Genomic DNA, 12,776 nt, shown 5'->3' with positions numbered 1-12,776 from the left:
TCCTGAGCACCATCGCATTCGTTCTGAAAGTACTAATCTTCTGGTACTTGTTATCCGCCCTCGTGGGTAGCACAGTTGGTATCATCACCATCTACGCCAAACCGGATGGGAAAAACTTGAGTTCGAGTCCCGTCAATGACGCGAGGAATTTTTATGGGTCTTTTTCAGAACTTTGCTGAGTTAGTCTGTCTCGGGCGAGGACAGCATGGTTTTTTCTCCTGGAAACTCTGGTTTTTCGCACAGAAAAATCAAATCGACCACAGAACATACGCAATTTACAGACATATATATACGGCACAATATGGCTTAAGTTGCTAATGTGCCTAAAACGCTACAACAACAACTTCTGATCCAGTCACTCAAACTGAACTGAAGTAGATCTGTGTCATTGCTAAGATGGCAAGTTCCAAATATTCTGGCTCTGATCTTCTTGAAGGAATCTTCATTAAAATGTTTCGTGAACTCTGTCTCACAGTTCTATCACTTCATTGTTTTCTATCACTTCATTTAATGTTTCATTGAAGGCATTCTTCTTGCAATCTGAAAGTCCGCTATTTTAAAACATTCAAAAGCTATCTGCTATATCCAATGTTAAATTACATATTTTCTCTAGAAGTAACAAAACAGCAATAGGCCCTTTTGCCACACTTCTGGCGATGCTTGGACCTGCAGGGCTGTGTCTACTGCCTGTCTACAGATCAATGTTGTCTAGCTCTGGATTTACTACTTATCTTTAGGGGTACAAGTTTTTTTTTTATTAGACATGGGGGTTGCGATTGATTTACAGGGTTTTTCTATTGATGTTCTGGCTAGTCCATGTTTAAAAAAATTACACTGTTGGGATTTTAGTTTAATGGTGACAGGATCGCTGGGACAATACTTCTAAAGGTCGATACATGCATAAGTTCCTTCTCAATGTTTCTTTTGCCTCGGATAAAACTGTATCACTGTCCTCTCCACACTCGATGGAAAAGGCCAGGGTTCGAATCCCGTCAATGTCGCAAGGAACTTTATGGCCTATTTTCACTCCGTGGCTGAGTTAGTCGGTCTCAGGCATGTATAGCAAGATGTTCCTTCTAGAAAAACAGACAAATCGATCAGAGGATACACGCCAATTTATGGACATAAGAAACATGGGTAGATGAGATCGTTCTCGGGTGACCCTAATACAACAGTTTGCATCGTTCTGGAACTCTCCTATTTTTTATATGCTTTTCTCGTCTTTCTGGGCACGGTTCTCTGAACTTTAAATTGGCGGTTTTCCATAATTCAGCGTTTCGCTTTTGTAAATGCGGATCTTTAGAGGACTGGGAACATGTCCTTTTTCATTGTAACTTTTATCTTAATCTCCAAATGTCTCTGATTTCATCTGTTTCATGTTTTATACCTGGATCATAAGTTTATCTCCTACAACCCAAAGAAAGCTTTCAACTCTTTTAAGATTTTATAAAGAAGACTTTTTCGTCCACGTAGTCAACTTCTGGCCTCGTAACCCCCTTGAAGTATCTACCGATGGTGTTGCTGTTCTTGTTGCCTGGTCCAGCTTGCCCTCTATGTCGTTGAGTCATTGTCTTAATTTTTTCCTTGTTAGCTCTTCGGGGAAAGGAATGACTGGTCTCTGGTTTCTCTGGAGACGGTATAAAAACCAGATTGGGTACCCAGCCTCCAGTGGTACGGGACTTGCTAGCGTCCACTAGTATAGCACTTCTTCCAGTAAATGCAGATTCTAATTTTATCATGAGACAGTAAGTGTATTGTTGGGACCCACCTTCTCGTGGCGTAGACAGTACTGGGAAACAGCCTTTCTGGCAATCACTGCTCCCTGCTAGCAAAATGGCCAGAAAGAACTAAACGCACGCACGCACCCAAGCACGCACACACACACATTTCTCTAATCGAAACCTATCTCTCGCTCCTTCCATTTTACACGTATATCTCCTTCTTTTACGTTATCTATTCTATGTACTGTATTTACTAACATTAGATCACTTGGCTCACAAAACTCCACTAATGTTTCTCCTAACTGATTCCCACAACCCCACCCATATTCGCCTACAAAATTTCCCTTATACTAATTCGCATAAGCCAGATACAAGCATTTACAGCATAATGATGAAAAACAATAATAATATCTTTGAGAGCTAGTGGGTGGTATTATTAACTATGTAGCTTTTAGCTATATAACTAACAGGTTAAGGACCTCGTAATTACAGAAAAGCAAGCTTGTGTGTTGGGAAGATTTTCTTTTTCTTTTTTTTATTAAAAAAAAAGGCTTTTTTTTATTTAAATTGTTTTTTTTGTTTTGTTTATTTCTTTTTTATCCACTAGCTTCTTTTATTTTCACCAAATCTTCTGAGTAATTTTCATTAATTTAATCCACACGTATCTTGGTGCTACACAATAATAATGGTAAAAACATCAAGTAGAAACTTTTGTATGTATTTATAATTACATTATAAGATTATTTGTTTATAGTCGTATACACAAAATTTCATGAGGCAGTGTAAGCATGCTTTCCCCTAATTATCATTACCTAGCACACCAATGATTAATGTAATATTTATGGAATTAAAGTTCTAAAATATACTAAGTTCTATATTCTAAGTAAAGTTAGTTGGAGATTGGCACTTAGAATATTCACTTCATTGATGAAGGCGGTAATTTCCACTCCCTGGTAAAATACTCTTAAAAATATTATTTTCACGGCAGCGCAACTAGCTGCTCATATTTGTATAACGTTTGTCTGTAGAAGTGGGTGTTCATGGGGAGATTTGCATGTGTTGCGGTCTGAAAAATCAGAAATAACTCACAAGGCTGAAAAACCCTACACCCTCTGTCTGAGATCGGGTAATAACAATCTCGATTGAAGAGGACTTTCGAAATTTCTCCGTCATCGACTGGAAACGAACCCAAAGCTCTAAAAAAGTGCGGCAGATGGCGATGTAATCATGTCGACTAAGCTACTACAGAGCCTATTGCATGACAGCCGACTTAATTTCATCAATCTGTCCAAAGACTGAGGATAGGGACTGCAAGAAGAAGTAGAGCATTACAAAGATTTAAATCACGGGTCATGCCTCTATCTGTACGTGCTACTCTTCCTCTCTGGGCATTAGTTCACTAGCTAAACGGCGACTATTCTCACCTTTAATGGCCTATCATGTGGTGCCACATTACAATTAAAGGTGGGCATAAGACTTGAGGATTACAGTCCGCGTGGGTAGCACAGTTAGTACAATCATTGTTCTCCCAACAAGTGCAAAAGATCCTGAGTTCGAATCCCCTCAATGACGCGAGCAATTTTTCTGGGCCTTTTTCGCAAGGTGGCAGTGTTAGTCTCTCAGGCGAGGGTAACGTGGTATTTTGTTCTGGAAACTGAAGTTTTTCGTCCACAAACAACAAATTGACCATAGAACACAGTCAGTATACAGACAAAACATATAAGGAACAATTTGGTCTAAGTTGCTGATGCACCTAAAAAAATGGAGAGTTACACCAAAATGACTACGATTCATTATATTCTCTGTAATGACGATCTGTTTAGTAGCGCAGACCATTATTATCAAATTTCTACTAAGCATTTGATGGTGATGCCTGCTCACATAATTAAAATGTTTCACAGTTACCCTTTCGATATTCTCGAGCTTAGAGTAATCGTTACCATCGCTGTCCTTCCAAAGTTTGAATAAGACAGGCTCGAATCCTGTCAAGATGAGAGGGATATTTATTATTTTTTTTTATATCGTAGTCAAACTAGTTAGCTTCAGACGAAGGCTGCACGGTTGTTCTTCCGGAAACACGGGTATTTCATCCAGCAGAACAGACAAATGGATCACAGAATACATTGAGACATCATAACTCAGTTGCTTTTGTGTAAAAATAGAACAGTCCTATTACACGGGTATTAACGACTACTCCATAGTCCCCAGATGAAATTTAAGAATGAAGAATTCATTTGTAGGCCGATTAATGCGTGAAAAGAAAGTGACTCAATATCTCAAGTCATACGTTTCATGTTCCAGTTTAAGTTAGCAACTTTCCTGTCTCAGCAGAAAACTCTAATTCAAACGACTTTGCAATATTGCCTCTATGGTATCTTGCAGTTCTGGCAATATAGCGGATGGCGAATATATTGCCAGATCATAGGGCAACTTTAGTCAGATCTCCGTCCCACATTTTATCATTGTGTTTCCGCAAAGAGCTTATCACACTGCAGTCTGCAGTTAGCCATTTTTCACCTTACTTCGGTTGGCCTGCTTCTATTCTCTCTATTGTCCTCCACAGATCAGAGAATCGTCTAAATGGTATCGTCCTGAAATATTATAAAAATGCTTCTGTGACAAAGCTGACAGTTTTCGCATGAAAGATCAAATAAAGAAAATTTCAAAACACTTATGTACGGTCTGCTTTTTCCTTGTGTCGTAAATTATTTAAATCCATCATAGTTTTTTTTTTCTACTTTCTAAAAGGTCATGTAATTTTTAAAAATAAGTTCATGATTTTATTTAGTTATTTTAATTTGTTATGGATTCTTTGATAAAATTTGTTTTACTGCTTAACTTTCAGACACGTGGCTAAGGCCAAAAGTTTTTCGGAGTGACACACTGCACTATGAAAGCCTGTATTTGTCTTTTCGATAGTCTAAAAGTAGCAATATAAAGTAACGTAAATGGTATAATTAAAATCCAGATGGGCGTTCCCCCCCCCACCGCTTCCGAGGCCTATTCTTTTAGGTGCTAACAGAATCTCCACTGGAAAAAAATTAGCACTATAAGATTCCACCTTAACCCAAAAAGGTTTCCCTGCGACTATTAGGACATTACGATAACTATCATGTTCATCTTCACTCATCCTATCATCGTATTCATAACTATTCCGTAGAGTCCACACAAAAGTTGTAGAAAGCAGTAATGAGGTTCTAGTTCTCAGTGATCATCAAGATAACGACTTGGTATCACCAACAAGATACCATCTGTCTATTTATATTGCTTGTCGCTTTCTTGTATAGTTAAGGATTGGTAGCAATTTTCTTTTTGAAAAGTTAATTTTCTTTTTTATTCTCTCTTAAGTTGTATTTTATCTGGGTGCATCGAACGCTTATCTCGTACCTAGAAGAAAGCTATGTCAAAAAACTTCCCTCTAATGATATTCTCCACATGTAGCACACAGTGGTGCATGTTTCAATTTTCCTGAGGTAAGAGAGGGGAGGGGGTGGAAAGCTAACTATTCTAAAGCCACAATCAGGCCAGTTTCTATTTGTCAGAACAAGATCCAGTTTTCTCATCTCTTCCTCCAGTAGACTAGCATCTCACTTTTGACATGAGGGTGAACGACATGTCAGTAGGCCTGGGTCGCTGACAGTCTCTCTAAGGCAACAGGACATTAGGATCTCTCTTCCCTTTCTGCTTCCCTTCCCTGTCTCCAACCCCCTTTCCCCCACCCTGGTAGGTGCAGCGTTCTGCTCTTAATCTCAAACTATTTTTCTGGAATTAGGTGCGTAAGAAACGATTAAAAAGAAAGAAGTAGCGTACCGTTTTATTCCACATGCTAGTGGTTGCATGGATCGACAAATCCAGCCCAAGCTAGCCGCCAGCGGCGAACCGCCCCAAACACTTTGTGCGAATACCGTGACGTCGATTCTGTATAAATATGAGCAGACCGATGTTTTCGCCATACCGAACGTTGTCAGCAGCAAAGCTATATATCCAAAAGTGAAGGAATTGTATTCCAGTATTCAACAAACATCACCATGAAGTTCTTGGTGAGTATTTGGAGTTGCAATAGAATTTACAATTACCATTTAGTATTTACTGTACAATAATGGTAAAATATGCGATTATAAGTACAGATAAATGCATGCTATATAATTTCCATATACTGTATATAGGAAAAATGGAGGGCGTACCATCTAAACAGATAAAAGGGTTACTTTCGGTTGTCATAGTAACGAACACGCAACAAGCTGGTAAAGTCGATATTGGAATTGATTAAATAACAGCGAAATGTTTTTCACTTCAGCAAATGAAAACTATCATTTAATTTTTTTTCTGAATAATTATCGTAAAATTTTAGACTAATCAGCTTTATTTATACCAAACTGACAGTTTTGAGGTTTAAAAGTCAGATTAATAATGCAAAGTTAATTAATTAATTAACTGACGTACAGTAAGATATATATATTATTTCTAGCGTCGAGTATGGTAAAGATAACAACACATCCTTATTAGACTAGGCTAACAGGTTGTGTGTGTGTGTGGGGGGGAGTTGTCATAGTAACCGAATAAACAGTACAAGTGATAATGAGGGGTTCTGACTTGCGATGCAGTATTGCAAAATTAACTGAAAAATGAAATTCTTGCAGCATATATTTCTACTGAAAAATACTTTCGTCGCATTTTCACGAAATTATAATATTATAATTTTTAAAAAGAATTTGATTTTAACATGATAATTTTTATTTTGTTTTCATTCGCGAACCGTTTTCTTCACAAATTAATCTAATCACTACTATTAATTTAATACAGGTTTACAATATCAGTGTAAAAAATATTAATAAAACTGCTAGAAGTTAAGACAGTTATTATTGCTAAATATTAATTATGTGTACATCTAGAGACAGTTTTCACAATCTATAAATTAATACTACAGCTTTTATCAGGGTACGATTTACTTCTTGATTTAAGTTTTGTTTTTCTACGTAATTAAAATGTAATTAATAATATACTGTACTAATAGCGATCTGTATTTCAGAATGAGTATTGTTCATCTTCTATTAATACCATTTAAGCTATTAATATATAAATAATTAATTAGGGGGTTTTTTTCTTGTTTTTTATATATATATATAGCCTGATACATAACATGACTTTAGAACATTACATATGAGAATAATAAAAAGACAAGGATTGGTAATAAGTCAGTAAGCCTGTCAGCAAATCCTGGACATTTACGTTTTCGGGTTTCTTTGCCTTTTGAAAAAAAATTTAAACCTATTATAAAATACGCTGAATTTACAAATGTTTAAAATGATGCTGCGTACCCTCAACTGTCTTGAGTAAATTCGAAACAAACTCGATCAATTAAAATCTAAAAATTTTATATGTAAATTTACTTATTTATTACTGATAAAAGTAGCCAGATTCAGAAAAAAAACTCAAAAAATTTTACTTTAATCAATAACATGAAACTTTAATTATTATGATATATTTTAAAAGTCTTAAATACTTTAAAAACTTTAATTTGCTATAAAAAGATTTCATTTTCGTACTCTGATGTAATTACTAAGAATTTTCATTTTATTTTGTTTTTAGGCTTTCTTCTTTGCTCTTTTGGCTCTCATTGTTGTAGCCAAATCCCAGGATTATGGTGGCTTTGATGGAGGAGATGGAGGCTTCGACGGAAGCTTTGATGGGAGTGATGGAGGTTTTGATGGTGGTGATTTTGATGGGGGTGCTGGCTTTGATGGAGGGCTAGGTGGAGGAGATATTTCATTCGCCGGCAGTGACCAGGAAACCTACTCCCAGTAACAGATCAAAGAAAGACACCAATGTTTCATCAATGTGTACAGATATGTAAGGTATAAAACAAACTCTCTCTCTCTCTCTCTCTCTCGTCGTACTCTTTCGAAATTATTTAGAAATCGCAGCAGACAGCGACCTAAAATCAAACCTTTGCGACAACTTCGTAATACGAACCAAGTCAAAAAAAAAATAATAATAAATAAGAGTATATATTTCTCACTAATAATAAACGTATATTCAAAGAAAATTTATCGATTATTTTTACCTTTTCTTTGGCTGCTTTGGAATATGTTATTTCCTTAAGCTTTGGAATATATATGTTATTTATTGCTTATTATAATGATACGGCCTTCAACATGTAGACTTAAAATGCGCACATGCATACACATTTTTCTTAACACGAGCATAATTTTTTTCTTAAAACTAGTATCAATTTTCATAAAACCAGTTTTTTAAAACTATGTAAACTTTGAGTGATGGTAAACGTTTTTAAACTGAATTAAATGCTAACTTACTTTCCTTTATATTCACAAGCTGTGGGTTCAAAACCGAACATGTATGTTTGCAAACAAGCAGGGTACTACATGACCACAGCCAGTATTTGCAAACTTCAAGAATTATTTTTTTTTTTCTTCATTCATATTTTCCATCCTAATTTTTGTCTCACTCTCGTATTTTGGCTGAACAATTCGGGAGAAATATGGATCGGAAAATAAATACCAAATAAAATATCACCTATTGGCTAAATATTAAATTATAGTTATTCATAATACTTACTCGCTGTAATATTAATTATTTTATTGTTATTGCTATTTCGATTCCATAATATGCATTATGATAATAATAATTTATGATGATAATAATAATTAATAGTGTTAATATTAATATACGTTCCCTATTTATTATTGTCAAGTAATACATAGGAATTAACGGAATGGCTAATGTTCTTATAAACTATAATTAGACGATCTCCTCGAACGCAATACACAATGAATTCATTTTTTTAAAATTGTATTAATAAATGCAAATTTAAGTGTTATAAATATCATCATAAACTGACAAATGTTAATTCGCTGAGTACGTTACCATGACTGCAATCAGATTTAAGGATCTTTAAATCGGAAAATTGTAAAAAAAAAAGTATAAAATGTACCTCTTGGTGAAGATACTGATAAATATGCAGGCAAAGAAAAATATAAAGGAATACGTGGTTTGGATATCGGTTTCCATCAGGCCTGGTAATTTCAGTTGTGTAAATATAAAAATGTAACAAAATAGTTATATTTTTATGTAGGAGCTGTAATGGCACAATTTTAGTAAACATAAAATGCAAATATTACTAAACGAGATATTAAAATTTATATTTCATGACTTATTTACATTATTCAATATCATCACGTAACAAACCACATCATATTAACATACATACATATTTATGTAGAAGCGATTACAGCGACACTATGCGGTTATAATTTTTTTTTCAGATAGCTGGGAGCAATTACTGTACACTAGACATTTTATATTTAATAATGTAAAAATATAATACATTAATGTTAAATGAAATTACACTAGTAAGTTTATCGCGAACTATCCACGTTACACTTTTTATTATTATTATACTGAATAGAACATTTATGTTTTGTGTAGTGCAGTATTTATCAAGTTCACTGTTTATTAATATTAAATTTATTTATTTTTATTCTTTTTAAGGTGTTCGAGAAACTTTGGTCAGTGGAGATAGATGACGAAGTGGAATATTGTTAATAGCTCTCGCCACCGTCCATTTATGAAGAACCATAACGTATTTTATTGCTTTTCCCCCCACGCATTCACAGGTTCATTTGTAAACACTAAATTTGTACATAAATGCCTGCCTGTAAATTGTTCCTAAATAAAAACAATGTATAGCATCTTCTCCCATGCCTCTGTGTTTTAAACTCTAAATACCTGATATATTGCAAGCTCCACATAAATCTAATCATGGTGCCTACCTCACTGTTGGAGGTACATGCTGAAAAAATACTCAAAAGTACACTAGAAGACAGAACGGCAGAAGTTATTTTTATGCAATGACTTCCTGTAAAAAATTCACCTTTTCTCCTTAATACGGATTTCCTGGTTATATACATTCAAAAGTCTTCAAATATCAGCTTACCAAGAAAAATGAATTTTTTTTTCAGTAAATTAATAATGATAGTAATCAGTTGATATTTTGCTTACTTCCTCTATCAAATTAGTTGTCAAATTTATAGTCAAAGAGATGCATGCTATGTGCACTGTAACATGTCATCTCTCATCTTAGTGTTCCATTCTACGGGATTCAGGTGAATCTGCGCTGGCCAGACTAGTTCTGCAGTATCGTCCTTCTCATACCAGATGCGCAGACGTATAGTTTTACAGGTGATATATGCAGGATCATTTCAACAGTATAATCAGCGCTGACTTATTCAAATTATCATTGAAAAATATATAAGTATGCATGGAAGGGTTCTCAGGCACTACCATCAAAGGCTCAATCAAAACCGTAGACGCAATAAGGCACTGATGATACAATTGGGAAGTTTTCCCAATTGTATTATCGGAAGGAAGGAGGAGAAGGAGGAAATGGAACGCATAGGTTCGTGCGAATTGGAATGAGGAACTACTTGTAGGGACTTAATCCGGGTGCAATACTCTGTCCAAACCATGAGATTCCTCCAACCTTCCTAATTACTTGGACGATTCACTCTGGTAAGACTTTTTCTGGCCATTCTCCAAACCTAAACTCGAGCATCTCTCTTAAAACAGTGTGTAGAATGAGACATCACTCCACAGGAGTTCTTTATATTATTATTGTTAAAAAAATAATAATAAATAAAATTTCCCGAGTTACCCTGAGAGAGAGAGAGAAACAGAAGTAGAAAGGAATCACCAGGAAAGAGAAGAATGATGATATCCAGCTCAGGACCCTGGGTTTGCCAAGTCCATACTCACCAGATGTGAGTTCCTTTGTTCTACAGTCGAAAAACGATTGGCATTGTTCTACTCCTAGCAATGTTTTGTCTTCGTTCACCAAGTCAGAACCAAATTGCTATTATACTAAACTTGAAAAAGGCAATCAAAATAAAAAAATGGAAATCATAAAGAAGTAAGTACAACAATGAAGTGGCAACAAACCGATAGGAATTCAGAATGCTAATGCTTTCAACCATCGCAATAAATAGCATATAAGGCAAATACTATATTAGCATTTCCTATCATGCATACAAACTCACCCTTTATTGGTTCTTAACGTACTGTAATCGAAGAGCAATTTGCACCAGCAATCCCGAAACTCAAATAACGTACAGGTGACGAGAGTTACACAAAACTACTTCTGTTAACTACTACTCTTCCATCCTGTGCTACTTCAACCAGCCCTACAATACTAAAATTGTCAATCATTATACTAATCCCAACACACACCAATAAGAATACTCCAGGACGACTACATATGATCAGAGGAGTTCGTAAGATAGAGATAACAAGAATAATGGGAAGGCAGCAACGTGGTTGTTACAGGCGTTACGGAGGAAAATTGGGTGTTCAAAAAGTTAAAAGTCCAGTTGCGTAATTTGCGAATAGCCCCATACCGGAAGAACGAGAATTTTAATATTTGTTGGTTGTTTAAATTACAGAACAAAACAAGTGACTGTGAAGAGGCACATCTGGTTTCCACAAACTGGCCAAACGATCGCGTATCTCAAAATCAATCATCGACGGTGGACCCTTCATATTCGGCATGCTCATGCATAAACGTAAGTGTAGAGATCGCTTTCTTTAGCGGCTGTTTAAAAATTTCAGAAGTCTTTCAGCTCTATTATATACATATCCTGACATTTTATTAGTTGCTGTGTATGCATAGTATACATGGAATACACAGCTTTTATTTATTCACATATTTTCATCATACTGGCGATGGCATATTATCTCTTACATTACGTGCATTGCAGCAATACATAGTGACTTATTTGGTACTCAAAGAACCCATGTTTTTTTTTAAACTTTTGTTATAGACTATTTATAGGCTATAAACAAAAGTATTTATAAACTATGTATATATAATCAAAATATATTGTATCACTTTGTTGAATAAACTCTATCATTACGATAAGCGTTATACTGTAAACCAGGGGTGCACAACCTTTTTCTACTCGCTCCCATAAATTAAGATGACAATGACGCACGACCCCCCCCCGTCTATTTGCCTAGGGAACAATATGAAAAATATGTCATTTATAGGTTTTGAACAGTATTTATTATATTTATGCAATGAAGATGGTACAGCATAAAGAATAGAAAAACAATAATTGATTGATAAATAGAATGGTTACATTTAATGTGAAACCTGAGCCTGAACAGTTGGTATAATTTCATCGGTACATATACATTTGAAATTGCCAATCGTAAATCTCTGGTTCTAGCTGGAGTCTAGAACGATGATTTTTTCTTGATTGTATTGAAATATGAAAAAGCTGTTTCGCATGGATATGTTGAGTCAACTACATTTTATTTGTTGTATTATATCGTGTAGCACTATAGGAACTACAACTGTTCAAGAGAGAGTATCGCCAATTAAGGAATTTTGGAAAGAAATAAAACCCAAACATAATACTTTTATCATATCATATGACATTGGTTCCTACAATGTTACGCAGTATGTAAGTGTTATGTTTAGGTATAATTTCTTTTTCAAAGTTCCTTAATTGGCGACCGACCCTCCCTCGCGATCCCTCGAACTTCTTCCGCAAACCCCCAAAGGAGCTGGAACCCCTGGGTTGAGCAGTCCAACTCTACACAAAACGATATCACATTATACTGTCTGCATACATTGGCATAAAACACTTACTAAACTCTAATAAGACTTTGATTTCGTAATGTTGTTCGTAATTTACTATTTTTTCTTAATTTGCTAAATAGCCAGCAATTCGATCGTCCCCAACCGTGCAATCGTGAAAAGCTTAAACCTATAAATAAGCAAATTTATCATCAGATATGTGCTCAACTACCCAGTTGATCTGCAATCACGTTCACGCAGCTCCATTTTTGTAGCCTTTACTTACAAAACCAAACTATTATATTAGGGTCACCCAGTAAGTTATTACATATACCCATGCGCATTGTGTCTGTAAATTGCGTGTGTTCTCTCGTCGATTTCCTGTTTTGCTGGACGAAAAACCCCAATTTCCGACGAAAAAACTTTCTATCTACGCCTGAGATCGACTAACTCAGCCACGG

At 35.4% G+C, this 12,776-nt stretch overlaps 1 long non-coding RNA gene across 1 annotated transcript; it reads left to right on the top strand.

The window, feature by feature from the left end:
- Positions 1–5,573: 5,573 nt before the first annotated feature.
- On the top strand, positions 5,574–9,430 carry LOC150078873 (uncharacterized). The gene is made up of 3 exons (XR_016547564.1): positions 5,574–5,761; positions 7,311–7,576; positions 9,231–9,430. It is a non-coding gene; the product is annotated as an uncharacterized LOC150078873 (long non-coding RNA).
- Positions 9,431–12,776: the final 3,346 nt, after the last annotated feature.

Source organism: Mastigoproctus giganteus, chromosome 10, assembly GCF_048544385.1.
Source record: "Mastigoproctus giganteus isolate SK-2022 chromosome 10, ASM4854438v1, whole genome shotgun sequence".
Classification (NCBI taxonomy): domain Eukaryota; kingdom Metazoa; phylum Arthropoda; class Arachnida; order Uropygi; family Thelyphonidae; genus Mastigoproctus; species Mastigoproctus giganteus.
This window is presented reverse-complemented; position numbering and strand designations above follow the sequence as displayed.